Source organism: Rhinoraja longicauda, chromosome 3 (genome assembly GCF_053455715.1).
Source record: "Rhinoraja longicauda isolate Sanriku21f chromosome 3, sRhiLon1.1, whole genome shotgun sequence".
NCBI lineage: Eukaryota > Metazoa > Chordata > Chondrichthyes > Rajiformes > Arhynchobatidae > Rhinoraja > Rhinoraja longicauda.
In genome coordinates this window covers 81,738,576-81,762,444 of record NC_135955.1, presented here as the reverse complement: position 1 = coordinate 81,762,444, position 23,869 = coordinate 81,738,576, and the positions used below count along the sequence as shown (strand labels likewise).

General features: G+C 40.4%; 1 long non-coding RNA gene across 1 annotated transcript; it reads right to left on the bottom strand.

Annotated features, from left to right (window-relative positions):
* Positions 1–1,867: 1,867 nt before the first annotated feature.
* LOC144592456 (uncharacterized) lies at positions 1,868–20,741 on the bottom strand. The gene is made up of 3 exons (XR_013547132.1): positions 20,676–20,741; positions 8,951–9,035; positions 1,868–1,980 (listed from the first exon to the last, which is right to left on the bottom strand). It is a non-coding gene; the product is annotated as an uncharacterized LOC144592456 (long non-coding RNA).
* Between the last annotated feature and the right edge of the window lie 3,128 nt (positions 20,742–23,869).

Genomic DNA, 23,869 nt, shown 5'->3' with positions numbered 1-23,869 from the left:
CCTTCTAAACTGAAGTAAATATGGTCTGCACCACATCACAGGCTATCCATTTGTTCTTTTCACACTTCCCCCCTCTCTGTAACCTATTGATGAAATGTTATTAAGATGCTTAATTCTCTTCCCTCTTTATTGATGCTGACTGACTGCACATTTCCAGCATTTTCTGTTCTTACTATAAATGATAAATTGTAGTAAAATAATTTAATACCAAATCAGGTGCTGATATGGGTATGAAGAGGGGCAGGAAAGAGAGGAAAAATAAAACAGTAAACTTTACATTTTTTAAATCACTAATGATTTGAACGAAACAATATGAAAATATGCATGTAAATGTTAATATTTTGAGTCGGCAAGATTGCTTCCCACTAATTAACACTAAAAATGTATATATATTCTTAACCTTTAGACATTGCTAGTGAAGCCCAAATTTATTGCTCAATCCATTTGAAATATTGTGTTCAGTTTTGGTCACCCTGTTATGGGAAAGATGTTGTCAAGATGGAAAGGGCGCAGATAAGATTTACGAAGATGTATGAAGAGATTGAGTAGGCTAGGACATTATTCCTGGGAGTGCAGAAGGGTGAGGAGTGATCTTACAGAGGTGTATAAGATCATGAGATGATTAGATAGGGTAAAGCACAGTCTTTTACCCAGACTGGATGAATTAAGAACCAGAGAACATAGGTTTAAGGTGAAGGGGGAAAGATTTAATCGGAACCTGAGGGGCACCTTTTTTACACTAAAAGGATGGTGGGTTTATGGAATGGGTGGCAGAGACAGGTCCTATCACAACAGTTATGAAACCTTTGGGCAGGTACATGGATAAGAAAGGTTTGGATGGATATGGGCCAAAAACAGGCAGGTGGGACAAGTGTAGATGGGGCAAGTTGGTCAGCATAGACAAGTTGGACCAAAGGGTCTGTTTTCATGCTCTATGACTATAACTCTCAGGGCATTGGTGAGACCACACCTGGAGTATTGCGTAAAGTTTTGGTCTCCTAATCTGAGGAAAGACATTCTTGCCATGGAGGGAGTACAGAGAAGGTTCACCAGATTGATTCCTGGGATGGCAGGACTTTCATATGAAGAAAGACTGGATAGACTCGGCTTGTACTCGCTGGAATTTAGAAGATTGAGGGGGGATCTTATAGAAACTTACAAAATTCTTAAGGGGTTGGACAGGCTAGATGCAGGAAGATTGTTCCCGATGTTGGGGAAGTCCAGAACAAGGGGTCACAGTTTAAGGATAAGGGGGAAGTCTTTTAGGACCGAGATGAGAACGTTTTTTTTCACACAGAGAGTGGTGAATCTGTGGAATTCTCTGCCACAGAAGGTAGTTGAGGCAAGTTCATTGGCTATATTTAAGAGGGAGTTAGATGTGGCCCTTGTGGCTAAAGGGATCAGGGGGTATGGAGAGAAGGCAGGTACGGGATACTGAGTTGGATGATCAGCCATGATCATATTGAATGGCGGTGCAGGCTCGAAGGGCTGAATGGCCTACTCCTGCACCTATTTACTATGTTTCTATGTTTCTATGTATTCCTGGTTAAGTTGGCCATTTCAGAATACATTCAATAATTAAACATATGGTAATAGATCTGAAAGCACATATAGGCAAACCTGGCAATGATAGCAAATATCCTTGCCTCACCCCTGCTCTTTGCTGTGGCCCCACCTGTCTGCAAAGAAAATTAATGAATCACTTGGGTTTGTACAACAATCCTGTTGATCACACGCGCACACACACACACTCACGGCTGGGAGAACGTCACAAACACACACGCGGCAGGTGGTGTAGCTGGTTCAGTTGCTGCCTCACAGCACCAGAGATTCCAGTTTGATCCTGACATCGGCGGCTGTATGTGTGGGGTTTTGTACGTCTGCCTGTGACCGCGTGACTTTCCTCCAGGTGCTTCGGTTTCCTTCCATATCCCAAAGACGTGCGAGTTTGTAAGTTACATGGACTCTGTAAATTCCCCCCTGGTGTGTAGGGAGTGGATGAGAAAGTGGAATAAAATAGAACAAATGTGAACGGGTGATTGATGGTTGGCACGGACACATTATGCCAAAGGGCCTGTTTCAAGGGGGTATGGAGAGAAGGCAGGTACAGGTTACTGAGCTGGATGATCAGCCATGATCATATTGAATGGCGGTGCAGGCTCGAAGGGCCGAATGGCCTACTCCTGCACCTATTTTCTATGTTTCTATGTTTCTATGTTTCATGCTGTATCTCTAAACTGAACTAAACTGAACAAAATTACTGATTGTGATTATTAGTTCAAATCACCAATTTTGTGTGTGAAATTCCAGGTTATTTGCAGTGTATTTGAGTGTATTGTGTATTAAGTAAATTTGCAGTGTATTTAAATATCATAGTTAACTGTATTTAAATACCACAGTTCTTGAATTGAATTCTCTGAATTGTCAGGCCATGTTTCTGAATTACTCATCTGTGAATTTAACAAAGACAATAGACAATAGGTGCACGAGGAGGCCATTCGGCCCTTCGAGCCAGCACCGCCATTCAATGTGATCATGGCTGATCATTCTCAATCAGTACCCTGTTCCAGCCTTCTCCCCATACCCCCTGACTCCACTATCCTTAAGAGCTCTATCTAGCGCTCTCTTGAAAGCACTCAGAGAATTGGCCTCCACCGCCTTCTGAGGCAGAGAATTCCACAGATTTACAACTCTGTGAAAAGGTTTTTCATCATCTCCATTCTACATGGCCTACCCCTTATTCTTAAACTGTGGCCCCTGGTTCTGGACTCCCCCAACATTGGAAACATGTTTCCTGCCTCTAACGTGTCCAACCCCTTAATAATCTTATATGTTTCAATAAGATCCCCTCTCATCCTTCTAAATTCCAGTGTATACAAGCATAGTCGATCCAGTCTTTCAACATGCGACAGACCCGACATTCCGGGAATTAACGTAGTAAACCTACGCTGCATGCCCTCAATAGCAAGAATATCCTTCCTCAAATATGGAGATCAAAACTGTACACAGTACTCCAGGTGCGGTCTCACCAGGGCCCTGTACAACTGCAGAAGGACCTCTTTGCTCCTATACTCAACTCCTCTTGTTATGAAGGCCAACATTCCATTGGCTTTCTTCACTGCCTGCTGTACCTGCATGCTTCCTTTCAGTGACTGATGCACTAGGACACCCAGGTTTCTTTGCACCTCGCCTTTTCCTAATGTGCTGTGCCAGAATTGATTAAAAAACAGACCTTGATGCAGTTTTAGGAGAATGAAGTTATCAAGAGGCTCAATAAAATATTCAACTTTAAGTTTGTGCTCGAAACAGCAGGTGATTATAGTGGCTGCAGCCCTGAAACTGAGGATTATGTAAGGACTTAAAGTCAAAAAGTTATTAACTCCTTTCAACATTTTCACACATGTGGCAGGTATATGGAATGAGCTGCTATAGAAGATAGTTGAGGCAGGTACTATATCAACATTTTAAAGATATTTGGACAGGGATAGGAATGTTTTAAATGGATATGGGCCAAACATGGGCAGGTGGGACTAGCATAGATAGGGCATCTGTTTGACATGGGCAAGTTGTGCCAAGGGCCCATTTCCATGCTGTGTGACTCTATGACTCTAATACTCTAACTCTCTACTTATAATATTCATGCACTCAAAAATACAACTGGCTAATACTGCGTACAAACATGTTGATAACAAAAATAATCATCTCTGTGATTAAGTATGGGTGTACTTGGCCATAGTCAACATTTCTCACAGTGCCATCCTGCAAACAATTTTAGCAGGCAGAAGAAATGAACCAAAATGCTCCCAGACACTCTTGTTTCAGCTTAACTGTAATGGAATTTATAACAGCAATGACAAGTTAAGATCACATAAGGTGGATCTGTGTGAGAGAGACAGGCTGGTAACCAACAACTAAAGTTTAATGTTATCTTTTTATGTTATACTTACTTTCCACAGAATCTGATTGGAACATTGCCTACTGTGTTTATCAATAACCGTAGAACAAAGAGTTGTGATCTCGATTAATGGCTAGTTTATTTCTGGGGTCAATGGTGAAGCAAATGTAAAAGTTCTTGAATGGTGGAATAATGCAGAGGGTAAATATAAATAATTATTTACTGCTAAGCATGTGCACAATTATGTGGACAATAGCAGAGAGCTGGAATTGTTTTCATCTTTTCATAGCATTCAAGAGTCATGATGGAGATGATCAGGTCATCTAAACCTCAAATATACCTGTGCTTGCATTGCACTTTAATGAAGTATTCAGTCAGAAAATATATATATATTTTAAAGCACATTCCCCAATATTCTGTGGCTTTAAAAAGGAGAGCAAGGCAAACAATATACTGCCTTAGGCTGGATAGATTTCCCAGGAGCACTGGTGCCTTTTTGCTGCTTTTGATGAAAGAAGAAGGAATAACTGGGTTGCTACACTGCAAAAAATAGTTCGCTTTAACAATAAGATGAATGAAGTAAGTTAAAATTACACGTATAAATGTCTATGTTAATACAAATGGACTTATTCTCAGATTTAACACCCTGGTTTACAGATCAAATGCTGATGGCATACTTTCACTGTCAAAATTTAACCCACAAAATAAATTTGTTAACCTTCCTGTTACAGAAATAAATAATTAGCCGCTGCTGTTTACTTTTACTTTACAATTATTTTTAAATAAATTTGGGACCTCGACGTACACTTTTTAGAGCAGTTGTTGTTATAGTCTTCCTAAGGGTTTGCCAGCTTATATTTGTCCATTGTCCAATACTTCATGCTGTAATAACACATTGCATATCGCAGCCCTGCCCACTGACAAGCAGCTAGCAAAAATGGGACTCTCATTTTAATGCAAAAGCAAAATACTGCAGATTTGGGGAATCTGAAACCAAAACAGAAAACTGTTGACGAATATTGATCATAGAGTCATAGTCATACAGCACGGAAACAGGCCCTTCAATCCAACTCATCCATGCTGACCAAGATGCCCCATCTAAGTTAGTCCCATTTGCCTGCATTCTCCCCATATCTTTCTAAATCTTTCCTATCCATAAACCTGTCCAAGTGTCTTTTAAATGTTATTATTGCACTTGCCTCAACTACCTCCTTTGGCAGCTCATTCCATATAATCACCATCTAGTGTAAAAGTTGCTCCTCAGGTTTTTATTGTCTACAGAGAGGAAAGAGGGTGAGTAGAGCAAAGTTTAAAGGAGATGTGCAGGGCAGTTTCTTTTACACTGAGGGTGGTGAGTTCCTGGAACACACTGTTAGGAGTGGTGAGAAGGCAGATACTATAGTAGTGTTTAAGAGGCTTTTGGATAGGCTGACAGATATGCAGGGAATGGAGAGATATGAATCACATACAGACAGAGGAGAGAAGTATAACGGCATCATGTTTGATACAGACATTGTGGGCCGAATGGCCTATTCCAGTACTGCACTGTATTGTCTATGTTCTATGTTCAGTTCAGGTCAATGGGTTGAAGTGTTGTAATGTTGAGGCTCTATAAGGTGCTGGTAAGGCCACATTTGGAATATTGTTAGCAATTTTGGGCACCATATCTGAGGAAGGATGGGCTGGCTCTGGGGAGGGTCCAGAGGAGGTTTACAAGAATGATCCCAGGAATTAGTAAGTTAACCTATGATGACTGTTTGTCAGGACTGGGCCTGTACTCGCTGGAGTTTAGATGAATGAGGGGGGACGTAATTGAAACATACAGAATAGTGAAAGGCTTGGATAGAGTGGATGTGGAGAGTATGTTTCCACTAGTCGGAGAGTCTAGGACTAGAGGTCATAACCTCAGAATTAAAAGACGTTCTTTTAGGAAGGAGATGAGGAGCAATTTCTTTAGTCAGAGGATGGTGAATCTGTGGAATTCTTTGCCACAGACGGCTGTGGAGGCCGTCAATGCATATTTTGTAAGGCAGAGATAGATAGATTTTTGATTAGTGCAGGTGTGAGAGGTTATGGGGAGAAGGCAGGAGAATGGGGTTAGCAGGGAGAGATAGATCAGCTATGATTGAATGACGGAGTAGACTGGATGGGCTGAATGGCCTATTCCTTATGACCTTATGACCTTATGAAGTAGGAAAATGGGGAAATTTATCTTTGTTTGGCACAGTCCACCAACTGCATGTTCGGCTTCACTGCTTTCAATATATGAAAGTGAGTATAATCTGTTGTCAACACTTTGATACATTTTCAGTTTGGCGACTATTCTCAAACTCCCCAATCATGTGTTTTAGAATGTGAGGAAGAGAGGAACAAAAGAACACAAGACAAGAAAGATTAAGTTGACAAAAGGTTTACAAGGAAAAAGGATAATGGGTCAAATGAAGAAACTAAAGTTGGGTTAGGAGAAATTGAAAAGAAGACTAGCATAAACATATCTCAATGATGAGTCTAATATATTAAGTGAGATGAAAGTGACTGCCCTTGACATTGAGGGAGTATTTGTTCAAAATATTATCAAGGGGGTTTACTAAATTTGAACTGAATGAAAATCAATGGGAATTTCTCCTCTGGTTATAGAAACTCTTAGACATAAAAGAAGATAACTGCAGTTATTGGGAGGTCAATCATCACAGTCCCAAATCACCAGTGCAGGAGTTCCTCAGAATAGTGTATTAGTTGAAAAAAATGTCAGTTTATGATTGATGATGTACTCCTCTTTTATGTCAATGCTGAATGTTCAATGGTAACTGCAGATCCCTCCATTTCTCAGGTTATCAAGCAACAACTATTTGCTTGCTCCAAAGTCTGGACAACATTCAGACATGAACTCAATGGCGGCATCAACTTACGCCTCACCATTGCTTTGACCATTACAGAATCTCCTGACATCAAAATTTGAGACAAACACTGCATCTGTAAGAGTACCTAGCCTGGGTAACCTGCAGTAACTGACTTACCTTCCATCTCACCAAAATCTCTGCTCTGTTATTAATTTCTAACCTCGCCACCAGTGCTGCATCCTGAGCTTTGTTAAGGAGTATTTTGCAGCCTTTGGGAGCCAACCACTGTCACTGCCGATGTCATTCAGGATAACACAGACTTACTTGATGCCACCGTCTCAGTTAAGCTGGTCTGACAGATTGTACTGAGGCCCTGTTCATTGGAGGATAGGGAAGGCATGTGAAGCAAACTACACCCACAGAAGGATGAAGTAAACTGACAGCTATCTAAACCATGCTACCTGACTGACCAGATCTGTAAAACATTATATTTTACAATGCTTCAGACAGCTACATAATCACAAAGTCATTAAAGTATTTTCAAAATGTAAAATCATAAAAACCTAAAACATAAATATGTTTTAGATCTCTTTTAATACTCTAACATTCTCTAAAAAATCTCTTTTGTTATAAATGAAATCTAAAAATATATGTATCTGAATGCCATCAATCCTTTGCATCTTTCCCCTATGCCAATTAATGTGGACACACTCCCTGGTCTCCTCTGATCTAGCTAAAGGTCCTTACGTGGATTTCTAAATATGCACAAAATGCAAAGGACATTGTCAATTATAATGGATATTGCTGACTAACCATGGCAGATTTGTGAATACTTCCCCACAAAACCAAGACCATTTTACTTCTATTTTGTTTTCTGTTCTGATGAAACATCGTTGGGCTTTCATCTTAATGCTCTCCTTTCACTTTGTGCTGCAACCTGCTAGGTATTGCCCACATTGTCTTTTAAATGTGTTTGCTCTGCTTGTATTACTTTAACTTTAGTTCACTGCCCAGCACTTAGTCAAATATGAAGTCCTAATTTAAGGGGATGCAAATCCATTCTCTGATTAATTTGTCTTAACTTAATTGTAATTAATCAACCGCTAAAAATTGCTGATCACTATTAATCAATGGGACAAATTAGTTTCACTTATGATACATTGAACAAAACACAAGACTGAAAATCACTCATCTTAGTCATTACTGAAACACCAAGCGTACACTGATATACATAACCTCAGTGTGAGAATTAAAGATGTGTTGTGTGCAACTCAATTTTATAATGCCCAAATCATGCAATTTTCCCCAATAATCCTGTTAATTCCCCAGTTGTCTTTATTCCCAGTTGTCACACAAGGTGAAAATTTTGTAAATAAGTGGCAGGTGGTAAAATCCATCTGTACCCCACCCTCTTCCCTGGAGAGGGATTTTTTTTAATAAACAACAGATGGGTTGTGTAAAATAGGAGCAGCCCTGTACTACAGTAATCAGTTTTTTTCCCCTATATTAATGTGATAGTATAATCAAACAGTTGGAAGGACCTGCAGAGGCTCTGTACACCGACTATGTCAATATTAACAATGGAGAACATTTTTAGAGACTGATTTTAATAAAATAATGTATTTATTCATTTTCTTTACATCGAAGGAAAAAAGCGAAGACCACTATCTATAGTACTCTCTCTCTCTCTCTCTCTCTCTCTCTCTCTCTCTCTCTCTCTCTCTCTCTCTCTCTCTCTCTCTCTCTCTCTCTCTCTCTCTCTCTCTCTCTCTCTCTCTCTCTCTCGCTACTTAATTCTTAAAGAGATTTGCTTTACATGGTTGCCATGGTTTCATTAAAATAAAAGCACATGGCTTTAGTTCAAGCATTCTGAATTCTTTCAGGGATGTAGACAAAAGTACTTGACAATGCAGTCTCTCCGACTTGGCCTTAATAAGAGTTTATTGGTGGCTTCTCTATACTGTTTGCAAGCTTATTTCCTCATATGGTACATACATTTGCTGCACCAAAACCCCGATGAAAAACACCACATCAAATTTTCTAGCAATATTTTATGATGCTTGAGTTATAATGGAGAGTTTTACTGCAATGTCTGTAATCTATGCAAATGCTTTGCTGCTCGCAAGCATTACATTTTCCATCCTGAATGACCCACTTCTGTCTGCCGATTTTATTTACGCATTAACCCGGTTGAAAGTAAAGCTTTTCAACTCACAAAAAAAGATGTATTGATTGTGATATTCCAAAGAACCACATTTTCAGAAGTAGGTGGAGTAGAAATTAGAACTTCATGGTGGAGCCTGCACAGAAAGTGGAACAAAATGTTATTAATCATTAGGGTAAAGAAAATTTTGAGGAAGGAGAGAAGGTGACGTTTTTGCTTTTCCTATTGAAAGATGAGCGGTTCGGTGTCTTCTAATTACAATCAGTTTGAATCCCACTGATATTCCCCTTTCTTAGTCTGAGTCCTGTTTGCCTGGTTAGTATAGTTTAGTTTAGAGATACAGCAAGGAAATAGGACCTTCGGCCCACCGACCAGCAACTCACACACACTAGCACTGGTTCTATAAGAAAATAACTGCAGATGCTGGTACAAATCGAAGGTATTTATTCACAAAATGCTGGAGTAACTCAGCAGGTCAGGCAGCATCTCAGGAGAGAAGGAATGGGTGACGTTTCGGGTCGAGACCCTTCGTATCGACCCGAAAAGTCACCCATTCCTTCTCTCCTGACTAGCACTGGTTCTGGTTGATTACTGCGCAAACACCTCATAAGTGGTTATCTCGCGCACTATCCTACACACTACAATTTTCACCAAAGCCAATTAACCTACAAACCTCTACATCTTTGGAATGTGGGAGAAAACCCACGCGCTTACAGGGAGAACGTGCAAACTCCGTACAGACAGCTCCTGTAGTCAGGATCGAACACGGGTCTTCGACGCTGTAAGGCAGCAACTCTACCGCTGCGCCACTGTGCCGCTCCCAAAGATGGGTCAGTACAGGCAAGAAATCCAAAGCTGGAAATTTCCTAATCAGCCAACTCAGTTCCACACCTAGCAACATATTTACAAATAATGCTCATGCAATGCCAGAATTTTATTTTGAATATATTATGGGCATATAAAATCTACTTAGTGATTGTAATAAATCTAAATTGTTTTATGTCAGTAAAATCAAATTCATTTTTATTTCCGAGAAACAGCATGGAAACAGGCTCTTCAGCCCACCAAGTCCATGCAAGTCATTCACACATTAGTTCTATATTAAGATGGACCCCTAATGCTGGAGGAAGGAAGTGCTGGTTTACCCCGAAGATAGACACACAATGCTGGAGTAACTCAGTGGCACAGGCAGCATCTTTGGAGAGAAGAAATGGGTATACCGAAGGTAGAAACAAGACATGCTACATGTCCCGTTGAGTTACTTTAGCATTTTGTGTCCATCTTCCTGCAGATTAGTTCCTTCCTGCAGATTAGTTCTATGTTATCTCACATTTGCATTCACTCCCTACACACTAGGGGCAATTTATAGAGGCCAATTAACCTACTAACCCGCATGTCTTTGGGATGTGGGAGGAAACCAGAGCACACAGAGGAAACCTATGTGGTCACAGAGAGAACATGCTAACTCCACACAGTCAGTACCCAAGGTCAGGATTGAACCCGGTCCTTGACTCTGTGATGCAGCAGCTCTCAAAAAGACATATATAAGCCCTCTAGGCCTTTTTATATAAAGGGTTTCAAAGAAGCCCACTCAATAGAACAATGGAAAATCTAGTTTTGGTCCAGCTTATTGAAGAGAAGCACTTGTTTCTATGCTGTACATCTCCAGCATTCAGTTCAGTTCAGTTTAGTTTTAGTCATGTGTACCGAGGTACAGTGAAAAGCTTTTGTTGCATGCTAACCAGTCAGTGGGAAGACAATATATGATTACAATCGATCCATTTGCAGTGTATATATACATGATAAGGGAATAATGTTTAGTGCAAGGTAAAGCCCGGTCAAGGATAGTCCAAGGGACATAAAAGAGGGAGATAGTAGTTCAGCACTGCTCTCTGGTTGTGGTAGGATGATTCAGTTGCCTGATAACAGCTGGGGAAAAAACTGTCCCTGAATCTGGAGGTGTGCGTTTTCACACTTCTATACCTTTTGCCTGATGGGAGAGAGGAGAAGGGGGAGTGGTCAGGGTGCATCTCATCCTTGATTATGCTGCTGGCCTTACTGAGGCAGCATGGGGGTATAAATGGAGTCAATAGAAGGGAGGTTGGTTTGTGTGAAGGTCTGGGCTGCATCCACAATTCATTGCAATTTCTTGTGGTCTTGGATGGAGTTGCTCCCAAACCAAGCTGTGATGCATCCTGATGCATTCTAGCTGCAAGCATCAGTTTGTCAGATCCATGGTGCTCCTAGATTTCCACTGATTCATTTTAATGGTCTGGAATTTGGGAACACCAGAAATCTGGTCTCATGTGTTTGAGCAAGGCTACGTGCTGGAAGGAGAGCTTCAGTCCGTGTCGACTTTGATGTTTCAGTCATCTGAAGGTTTCACACTTCCCTGTTGCTTCACGATAACGAAACTTGGAGTGGCAGAAAAAAAAATGAGGCTGAATGATTTCCTTCTTTATGATGTGACCTGTTCACGTCAAAGTGTGCTCGAGGTAAACTGCTCTACTCAGTGAGGAGGTTTCTGTTACAGCTTTTAATAAGTTCCACGTGAACTTCATGTGCAAAGTCACTTTGCCAACATTGAGCGAAATGGAGGAAAATGTTAGGAGGAGCTGAGAGCAGAGTTATGGGGCTTCAGGAAGCTTGTGAAACAAGGAAGAACGTCAGAAAATGTAGTTGTTGAGGAGGGAGTTCACCACACACTACATTATCACTGGGAAAAGTGCTTTAGAAATTTGTACGTTTGCCGTGGCCTTTTCTCCATTTTCTCTATCCAAATGGTACAGGCAGGGGCAGTGTTGAGCGATGTACTGGAAGTGAATAGAACCAGTCCATTTAACTAGGGATGGCAATAGAAATTGAGTTATAATTCATGCCAGAATCCAGGAACTCCCAATTGAAAATAAACCATGAATCAAATTGTATTTATATCAATATTTAGTTCTGATGGACAATTTATCCAAACTATAATTTCTGGTCTTTTCCCTATACTGGTGTGTATATCTACACATTTTTGTTTGAGGTCAACCAAAAGAATCTCAGAATCAGAGAAACAACTTAATGGCAGAAAAACAAACCATATTTTTCCACTGGGCTTGTTTATTTTCCTCCACTGTGGACTAGAAATGCATTAAAAATGGTGCTGAAATTCAACCTCATATGATTATATCTTTGGATACTGACCTCTTCCAAAATTGAAACAAGCAGAGAGCTGCTAGATTACTCTCTCCTCCATTATTTAGTAGTAGAATTTCAACCCAAGGAGGGATTTCCCTGGAATTTTTTTGGAAGTGCATATCTCTTTCGAACATCTTTTGATTTGGATTTGCATCATGTTTGTACAATCTCTCCATTTCTCCACACTTGGGACTTGTAACCTCTCAGTAATTCTCCCTAATCATAACTGTTATGACAGGCACATTTATCATGATAATGATGAGACCTGCCAATAATTCGATTACTTCGCTAATTCTACTTAAGTCTCAGCTGTTAAAAAACCCTACATCTGTGGTGTTCTCTTATCATGGCCATATGAAATTTCCAACCGAACTGCGACAGTTTGCAAACCCAGACTTTGCAACAAAAACAAAAATCTGGTTATATTGAAGAAGTCCTTTTTAAAAATCAAACGCTTATAATTGTGTACTTTATTAATAGATCTATAACAACAATGTTCCCTTTTATTGCAGCTTTATCATTGGGGAAAAAAAGGAATCTAACAAACCATCTTTAATTTAAATGTGTAGTAACATTTTCAAACATAGAAATAATTTAATTCATGGTGCACTGGGATAAATGAGACGATGTGTATAGCTCACTAAGCCAGTGTAATGGACCATTGCTCCTCCATGCTGTAAATTTTTGATTCACTTTAAAGTTAACAATGTCAAAATAGATTAAACTGTTTCCTGAAAAGCATGTGATCTTCTCAATTTTATTTTAGCTACTGCTCATTCACTCTACAGACAATCACCTTATAGGGAACATCAACATGTTCAACAGCTAATTGAGGTAAGGTGAATGAGAAGAAGTATCCAAGATAGCTTTGTGGCCGGGATAGATTTCGTGTAAGTTTGGTCTAACAATGGTTTAAACTGACATAACTCTCCTGCACAGTGTTTCCAATATTCAGGCAGGGAAATTCTTAGACTAATTTCTACTCTGAAGAAATTGATCTTAAGCAGCAACTGTGCATCCAAAACATCACCTATCCATGTTCTCTGGACATGCTTCCTGACCTGTTATGTTACTCCAGCATTTTGTGCTCCACATTAGACTCCAGCATCTGCAGTTCTATGTGTCTCTGCGCCCAAAGGTTGAATTGCTCCCAAAATGGAGTTTGACTCAGACTCAAACTCAAACTGCAGACCACCTTGGACAATACAGCTCACCCCCTCTAGGAGCTGTATTGTCCAAGACCTGGTTAACCTGAGGAACACCTTCAGCAACAGGCTGGTTCCACCATGATGTAGCACAGAACCTTCTTCCCTGTGGCTATTAAACTGTGCAACTCCTCCCCCTTCTGTCGTGGGGAAGACTGACTCCCCAACCCCCCCCCCCCCCCCCCCCCCTCCTCCCCAATCTTTGCACATCCCCAATCATGGTCTTTCCACTTGTTACTTTAATTTCATGTTTCATGTATTTTGTTGTGATTTATGACTGCTGTCAGACCAATTCCCCTTCTGAGATAAATTAACTACGATCATATCGTATTGTATCGAATCCTTCTGCAGCTTGCATGACCTGTTCTTCCACCAACAAATCAGACATAATATTCAATTGCGATCATGGTGATAATATCAATGTAAATTTTGAGTGTGTAGCACAGCCATAGATCACTAATATGTCCTTTTTTTCTAGAATGGGAATCATGAATGAACTCTAACACTGTGGTATAAGAAAATAACTGCAGATGCCGGTACAAATCGAAGGGTCTCGACCTTCACTCCTGAGATGCTGCCTGACCTGCTGAGTTACTCCAGCATTTTGTGTATCTAACACTGTGGTCCTCACCAAAGTGTAATATGTGGTGTGGATCATCTGTAATTGCTTAGAATGATTCAGAGGACATTGATCTTAGTCTCCAGGGGTTGAGTAGATGGTATTGGAGCCCTGATGTAGAAGATAAAGGTTTCTGTCACCACCAAGCTTAGTTTAATTTATAGTTTAGAGTTACAGCACGGAAACAAGCCCTACTGCCCACTGAGTCCACGCTGACCAATGATCCCACACACTAACACTGGAATACACACAGCAAGGACAATTTACAATTTTACCAGTCCAATTAACCTACAAACCTGTACATCTTTGGAGTGTGGGAGGAAACCAGGAAAAAACAGAGAGATCGTATAAACTCCATACAGAGAGCACCAATGGTCGGGATCAAACCCGAGGCTCTGGTGCTGTAAGGTAGCAACACTACTGCTGCATCACTGTGCTGTCCTAAGACCTTCTAAGCTTCTAAGACCTTGGTCTCTGGATACATTGGTATTTGGAGAGCAAGAGGTGGAGCACAGCTGTGTTTGTGTTGGAACATTCACAGAAAGAATTTCATTGGGACTCCTGCAGTGAAATAGTTAAAGTGTCAAAATTAGAAACAGTGCAATGGAAAATCAGCAGATATGACTAAACTTGCAAGAAGATAATTAAACTAAACCAATTTTTACGTTTGAAATGCCCCAAACCAGTTTTTCAGTTGTGATCCTGTGCCTACTTGATGAGCCTGACCCTTGAGTTCATGAAGGTTGTGAGATCTGCTACTGTACAAGAGTCTATGGTCTCTGATGTGCACGTTAGCATGAAACTTTTACGATTACCTTTGTGATTGATAGAAAGACTGACAGGGCACACAGCATGCTTGAAACTGCTCTTTTCAAACTATACTTCCAATCCAACGTCACTGAGATCAGAAACCTACTGGGAAAGAATCTGCATTTATTTAAACACAAACAAAAGTGTTCTCATTTTATTAGCCTATTTTCCTGAATTAAAAAAAAAAATTCTGTCTATTACAGTTGTTATTAGATGTGAAAATATATTAAACAAACAACATATTTTAGTGTTCTGAATGTAAGCAATTCCTAATTTGTTTCCAGTTCTTTTCATAGTTATTTGAAGTAGCTATTTTAGTTTAGTTTAGATTAGATTAGTTTAGTTTAGTTTAGTTTAGTTTAGTTTAGTTTAGTTTAGTTTAGTTTAGTTTAGTTTAGTTTAGTTTAGTTTAGTTTAGTTTAGTTTAGTTTAGTTTAGTTTAGTTTAGTTTAGTTTAGTTTAGTTTAAAGACACAGCATGGAAACAGTCCTTTGGTCCATCATGTCCACGCCGACCGACGATCATCCTTACACTAGTTCTAACCGACACACTGGGAACAATTTACAGAAGCCAATTAACATACAAACCTGCACATCTTTGGAATATGGGAGGAAATTGGAGCACCCGGAGAAAACCCACGCAGTCAATGCACAAACTCCATACAGACAGCCCCCGTGGTCAGAATCTAACCCCACTCTCTGGCATGGTAAGGCAGTTAACTCTATCGCCGCGCCACCGTGCCACCTTAAACTTAGAAGCTCAATAATACTTTTTTTTAAGGAATTCAGAATGACATTTTTCTAGATTCCTTACAACATACAGAGAGGCCGTTCTGCCCATTGAGTCTATGCCACCTCATAAAGGAACCCCCATTCTCCACTTTTTTTTTTCCCTCTCAAGCAAAATTTAAAATATTACACCGAGAAGTTTTGCTTACAGACAGAGGGGAAAAGTTCCACAAGGAAATTTTCTATTGCCAAAGTCAGGGTCATTAAACGGAGGAAACATAGTGAAAAGGAGAGGGATCCAGGATTGTACCTGAACTGAAGCAATTGATGATTACACTGCCAATGATGAAGTGAAGGAAGGGGAACTGCAGTGGATGCCAGAATTAGAGGCAAGTACGTTGCAAGGATAGTGTGACATAAGTCTGTGAGAGAGCTGAAATGGGGTTTACCCTTGCTATTCATCACCACTAGAGTGCCATTAATGAGCTGGAAACAGTATAGAACTTCTTCCCCTTTTGTGTGAATATGGAGCATTACTCTCTCCTTACGCCCCTCAACATCTCTGCAGCTTTAGGCATGGTCAGGTTAAGCATCCCCCTGAGTGTCTCTTTTCCACTGTACAACTCACATTGCTGCATGACTTGGCAACCCTGTGATGAATGGTGATATTAAAATGTAAAATGTGATATGAGGCCCAGAATGATTGAGTGGGAAAATATTCCTGCAAATAACATAGCCTGCTATTCAGTAATTATAGAATGCCTTGTTAAAATGTTCAAACGTGTTGAAAATGGTATATTCAAGCTGCTAGGAAGGAAGTACAAAATGCAAACAGAACAAGTTCAAAAGGATAGTCAATGCAATAGAGCCAACACATGTGTAGATAGAGGAACACTGCTGTCTCGAAGCATCTCCATCGCGTGAAGCAATGAATACCGCAAAGCTCTGCCAAAATAATTCTTAAAAAGCAATTTCTGTGATCTCCATTGTCTACACAGTAAATGAAGGGATTATTTGTTCAGTCTTAGAACAGGAAGCTGGCCAGTTACCAGACAGCAATGTTGCATGGAATTATATCTTTAAACATAATTTTTTTGTGTACCTACCTACCTCATGTACACATGGAATATTGAACACCTAAGAATTACTAAAGGTATACCAGTATAGACAAGAGTATGCACAAATATAACTATCATAATCTGAATAAATAAAGCTATCAGAATATGAACAAATATTGGAGATTATATTCTTGAAATTACTATTGTGTTTATTATTAGCTATCATATATATCTTTTACATTTTATGTGTGATTCTAAATCCAAGTGTATTCTTTATCCTGATGCCAGTTAAACAGAGAGAGTTAATATTTATGACATATTAATAGTACAGACTTATTGGGAAATCGTGGTACAGCAGACAATTTAAGTAAAACACAATGTCCTGAAGGAACTTAGTGAGTCAGGCAGCATTTGTGGTAAGTATACGTTATCTAAATTCGCAGAATCTTCATTCACTTTTGAAGTGCCTTGCGATGTCTTCCTTTGTTATAGGTATTTTATGTCTTTCTACTTTGGCAATAGTGTAAATATTAGTAAATAAACCGGTTTCACTATTACACAGCAATAAAATGATAATATCCATAAACACATACCACTTTAACTGTTACCCAGCAAACCGTGGGAGAAATTATGGTAAGCAAAAGACTGATATTTGAGCAAGAGAAATAGTACAATACTGAGACAGTTCTAATTTGGAAAGATCAGAGGAAGAAACTCTTTTATCTCGGTGACAGCATCTTACTTGCAGTCATGACTTAGTGAGGTTACTGTCGGGACAGCACACTAGGATACCAGTCTACTGCAGAAACTTCAGATCTGCTGCCCGAGCAACTGTCCCTCAAAGCAGACTTGCCAAAACCATGAAGCAGCTGCAACTCTCAGCCCCCTCATCTGAACGCACACATAAACCCACGACAACCCGGTGATGTATTTGTTTGATTTTAATAAGAGTGCCCTTGATGTTATAGAACCGAACTGACAGCCCCCCCAAAAAAGGAGGTCCAAGCCTGTAATTTTCCTGTCTTACATTTTTATTTTTGTCCATCAAGCCACAGATAATGTCATAATTTACAGTCATGCATGGTAGAAAAAAATGATTGATGACTTTTGCATAAATAAGCATTTCTACGGGACGCATAATGGGCTTTAGCAACACTCAGCATGAGGATACAATTCCTCTGAAGTCCTCCTTGCATTCATGTTTCATTTGAAATAACTGCGTGTATTTTAAATTCTGCGACTTTGATCTTTTGCTGTGTCGCCTTTTTAGTATGACCAAAATAGTGGGGAAAAAACAAGTTTGCAATCCTTTTTAGAAGTCAGTGAAATAAATATGAAAGCAGTGTACTATTTAAAGAATTTTGAATATTCTAATCTGTATTAGTGCTTTCTCAAATAGATTTAGCTTGTTTTTGCTTTCCCTTTCTTGACTTGGCTCCAAAAATAGCACAATAAAACTAATTCCAAATGGTTAAAATGGCAACAGTAAGTAAGCTCCTTGAAATAAGGAGTGAATGCCTACCCTCACCATGATTATCTGTTTAGCTGACTATTGGTAAGAAATTATCACATTGGAAGCATCAGAGACATTATAGTAAATCTCAACACCTCTTACTTGGACAGAGAGAAATACAACACAACTGTACTTCTTTGCTTACTGTGTATGTTTGTGGATGTTGGTGAGAACAGGAGGTCCCAAGCTTAAGGTGCCTGATATCTCTTATTATTAAGTCCCCATTTGACAAGTACTGAACGTGTAAGTTTAGGTTTAGGTTTATTATTGTTATATCTACCGAGGTACAGTGACAAACTTTGTTTTGCATTCTGTTCTATTCAAACAGATCAGATCATACACAGTGGCGCGGCGGTAGAGTTGCTGTCTTACAGCGCTTGCAGCACCGGAGACCCGGGTTCGATCCCAACTATGGGTGCTCTCTGTACGTACTTTATACGTTCTCCCCATGGCCACATGGGGTTTCTCCGAGATCTTCGGTTTCCTCCCACATTCCAGAGACGTATAGGTTTGTAGGTTAATTGGCTTAGTATAAATTGTCCCTAGTGTGTAGGATAGTGTAAGTTTGTGGGGCTCGCTGGTCGGGGAGAACTTGGTGGGTTGAAGGGTCTGTTTCCGCACTTTATCTCTAAAAAATAACTATAAATAAAATATACAATTAATGGTATGACCCTGAACAGCAATGCCTTATAGAGGGATCCCGGGGTCCAAGTCCATAACTCTCTGAATGTGGCAACACAAGTAGATAGAATGGTAAAAAAATGGCTTGCTTTCATAGGTCGGGTTGAGTATAAGAGTCAGGAAGTCATGATACAGCTTTATAGGACTTTAAGGTTAGGATGCATTTGGTGTTTTGCATGCAGTTTTGATTGCCTCATAACAGGAAGGATGTTGAGGCTTCGGATTGGTGTAGTGAAGGTTCACCAGTATGATGCCTGGATTAGCAGGCATTGGCTACAGAGAGGTTGGAGAGACTTGGATTGTTTTCTCTTGAATGCTGGAGGTTGCAGGGGAAACCTGATAGAAATATATAAAATTTTGAGAGGCATAAAAAGGATATTCAGAACCTTTTTCCCAGGATGGAAAAATCAAATACAAGAGGGCATAGCTTTAACATGAGAGGGGCAAAGTGGGTGGTGAGTGCCTGGATCGTACTGCTGGGGGTGGTGCTTGAGGTAGATATGATAGTGGCATTTAAGACAGTTTTGGATATGCAGAGAATGGAGGGAAATAGAATATGTGCAGGTAGATAAGAGGTGGCCATGGTATCACATTTGGCACAGACATTGTGGGCCGAAGGGCCTGTTTTATGTTCTATGTGCTATAAATGTCAAACTCAAGTATAATAGGTAAAGCAAAGCCAGAGATACAGAGTGCAGAATATAGTTCTCAGCAATGCAGCACATCGGTTCCATAGACAAAGTCCAGTGTCTGCAATGGGATTGAGGTGAATTGGACAGTATGTTGGCTTATTTCAGAAGTCTATAACAGAGGGGAGGAAGCAGTTCATATGTCTGGTGGTTCACGCTTTCAAGCTCCTGCACTTTTTGCCCAACAGGATCAGGGTGAAGAAGGAATGAATGGGGTGGAACAAGTCTTTGATTATGTTGCCTGCTTTTCCAAGGCACTACGAAGTGTAGATGGAGTCAAGTTGAAGTGTAGAAAGTCTGATCTAGGTGATAAACTGGGCTACATCAACAATTCTCTGCAATTTTGTGGCATCTTGGGCTGAGCTGTTCCCAAGCCAAGCTGCGATGCTAAGGAACAGTATGCTTTCTATAGTGCATCTGTAGAAGTTTGTAAGAGTGATTGGAGACATGCTGAATTTCCTCAGTCTCTTAAGCAAGTAGAGGCGTTGGTGTACCTTCTTTGCTATTGCGTCAGTGTGCTTGGTCCTTGACAATTATTGATAATATTAATACCAAGAAATTTGAAGCTCTCAACTATTTCCACTTCTACACCATTGATGTCCTCCATTGTGCTTCCTGAAGTCAATAGCTAAAGGGCCTGTCCCACTTTAGGCGATTTTAAGGCAACTGCCGGCGACTAGGCTGTCGCCGACAGTTCGCCGGGGTGTCGCGGGCATGATCGTGTGGAGTCTTCCAAGAATTGTAGTGGATCTCAGCGCGTCGCTGAGAAATCATCCGGAGTAAAATTTCTCGGCGACAGCTGGCTTGTCGTCAGGTATCGTTGCTTATTGCAGGCGCTGTGCAAGCTGTCCCCAGGTTTGCTAGGTTCTCTTAGATGCATTTAGAAGCACATAATATTAAAATAAGTAAAGTCATTTCAAAATACCATAAAATGCTTGTGTTTAACCAATTTATTTACCGTCAGGACATTTGACAGGTAGATTGGAGGCGACAGTTTGATGGTCAGGTAAGTGTGGGAATTTTCGCGATGTTTATGGCCATCAGCCATTACATTTAAAGTGGGCTCCCAACCCAGATATGCAACCCAGAAACAAGATTGGCATCTCCCGTACATTTTCAAAGAATGCCCACACACTTTTCACAAAAATCCGCTTAACCACTTTTAATTAAAAAAAAATAAAATAGTGCTATTAGTAAACTGGAAGTAAATCCAGTATATGCCTTGTTACAGTGAAGCTTGGTTTTTAAGTAACCCATACAAGATGTTATAGTTCAAAACTCTCAAGTACTTACTAACATCAGTGATTTCAGCGAAAATTAGGACACCGGAGAAGCATTGACAGCGTGGGAATTTCGCGATGTTTCCGAAGACGGTGTAATCTCGACCTGACTCGGCATTGTCGTGGTCATTGTCGTCGGGTAAAAGAAAATTTTGGCGATCTGCTACGACTTTGACAGTTGCCGGCAATCGCCAAAAAATATCGCTTAAGTGGGACAGGCCCTTTACTCCTTCATCTTGCTGACATTGAACAGTAGCTTGTTGTGCTAATACCATGTTCATGAGTTCTCTTATGAAACTATATCAAAGAAGTTTCCAAAATATCTCATGATAGAAGAGGAGGAGGATGAAAACTGTTAAATTATCAGCTAAACTCTAACATTTCTGGGGCCAAATGTGCTTTTTTTGGCACAGGAAATGGGAGGTTAGGCCATGTGGAGCAGAAGCAGATTAAGCTGCTTATTATCAAAACCTTCTGCCCAAACTGGCTGCAGTTGTACTAAAACAGCTCTTTCTAAAGGTATTGAAAAACAGGAAATTCTTATTATTTACACCCTGGGAATTCTGGCAATAAAAGAGACATTTATTTCTAGCCATATTAAGTGTCTTGTGTGAATTTATTTTTAAAAGGCTGGCATTATCATTTTCATTAATCAGTAGCTTTTTGTTGTTTCCTCAAGGACACAAGCCCACTTAAAGTGTGACAAGGTGCTGCAGCTCATTGATTCTGACACTCGTCTGAAGTATTCCTGACTCTCATGAATTGGTCTGGGGTTAGAAATAGATTGATGTTCCATTCCATCTATGATTCCCCCAGATGACTCCCTTTGTCCATTATTTGCTCCTCGTTGATCGTGGCATTACAAAAATCGAGCTTGGTAACAATGATCATTCAAAAACCGTGAACTATATTTATCTAAAAAGGTTTATCGAAAGAAATCTTTGTGTTGCCACATCATTTTTCTTCTGGATTCTCATAACTTGATGGTGAAAAGCAGAAATAATTTTTTAATTATTTACAATTCTTTTGTAAACAAAAAAACCCTAGAAGTTACTTTAAATTGTCCATATCCAACATCATTTCAAATCATTAATTAATTTATTAAACTGACATTGAAAAATCGCTTTAGCTGTATGCATTTTTCAGTGCACAAGATGAATTGGAGGAAAATGCCACACTGTCTTTGCAAATGACGCCCATTTAGTAAAATAGCCTGGCATTAAACTTATGTTGTGTTATTCTGTTTGTGACACACTGGATTCCGAATTGCTTCTAGATTCAATTACCAGTTATGAGGGTGCATTTTAAGCAAAGTATATTGCAAACACTGCCAGAAATGTGCAGAGCAGGAGGTTGGTGACAGTCCTCCTCACTCACATTGGGTAGATGTGTCCCCTGTTACATTGGACTGCAATGATCTAACATAACCACACATCGGAAATGTGGTGTTTATTGCTTGGATGCACTTCACCCTCCAAGATCCTCAGCAAGTTGGAGCTTTGTTGAGGATTGAGTAGGGGTACATTTGATCGTGTTTGATGAGACATTTCTAGTGAACAAGACTTCCTGTGGTTACTGACAATGCTTCTGCCAGGGTATCAGCATTCCTCTCCTGATGATCAAATGCCTGCTTCAATGGTAGTATTACAGATCTCCACCATGACATGGAGGAGAAAGAGATGACCTGACTGCCAGGCCAAGCTTCAGAAGAGACAGTAACAAAAGTAGGAAAGGGCTTTGGGATAAAGGAAAGAGGATACTGTCCCTGCTTTCCCAGGAGCAATGTGCATGGAGATGAGGTTACTGGGGTCAGTCTCATACCATGATCTGAATTACAACCTTAGATCCACCTGGGCCAATCTCTCTGTTCTTGTAACAGTCTCAATGGTTTTAATTCATCAGGCTCCATCCAATGGTGGTTCAATGGTTCAATTGTACTTTATTGTCACATGTACCAAGGTAAAGTGAAATTCATTTTTGCATACAATTCAGTAAAAGTATCACTATACATCAGAACAATCTTAATTAAGTGTAAGTGCATAGGAATAGCACACTGAGACGGTATACAGGTGTCAATTTCTTAACTTGGCCATGAAGGCACGTGGTCCTGGCAGAGTTGCAGTGTCGGCCTGGCCAGGCCACATTGTTGGTGACCGTCCCCCACTGCTCCACCACTGTGCCTCCAGGTAGGAAAGGCAGGTCAGCCATGTCTTCCAATTTTAAATGCTTTAGTTTAGTTTAGTTAGTTTAGAGACACCGCGCGGAAACAGGCCCTTCGACCCACCGAGTCCACACTGACCAGCGATCCCCGCACATTAACACTATCCTACATACACCAGGCACAATTAACCCACAAGCCTGTACATCTTTGGAGTGTAGGAGGAAACCGAAGTTCACAGAGAAAACCCACACAGGTCACGGGGAGAACGTGCAAACTCTGTACAGACAAGCACCCGTAGTCGGGATCGAACCCGGGTCCCTGGCGCAGTAAGCCCTGTAAGACAGCAACTCTACCGCTGCGCCACCATGCCGCTTTGCTGAATAAGGAAGGCGACAAATATGAAGTACTTGAAGGAAATTGGATTTTTCCCTTTCTTCTTGATTAGGGAGCAATGACCAACACATGCTTCATGGAATGCAATCTCATTCCTTCATCTTCATTGGGACTTAATCCTGGAACCACCTATCCAGCAGTACTGTGAGGGAACTGCCACACCAAAATGACTGCAGAAGATAGCTCACCACTCCTCAAAGTGAATTATGGATAAACAATTAATGCTGGTGTCTCCAACCACCATGGCATTTCAGAAATGAATAAATAGAGTAATCGGCTACATTTCTAATCAAAGGTGTACAATCTTTAAATAATCACTTCTGTGCATTCTTAGTACACACCTTCTGCCTACACATAGTATTTCCCAGAAGCCACAGCTAAACTTCTAGAATTTCTCTATTGAATCTTCTACAGGTGTACGGTAGAGAACATATTGACTGGTTGCATCATGGCCTGGTTTGGTAACTCGAATGCCCAGGAATGAAGAAGGTTGCAGAAAGTGGTGAACACTGCCTGGTCCATCAGGCTTAATGACCTCCCCACCATCGAAGGGATCTACAAGATGTTCTGCCTCAAAAAGGGAGCTAATGTCATCAAAGACCCACACATGCTGGCCACGCACTCATCTCACTGCCATCACCACGATGAAGGTG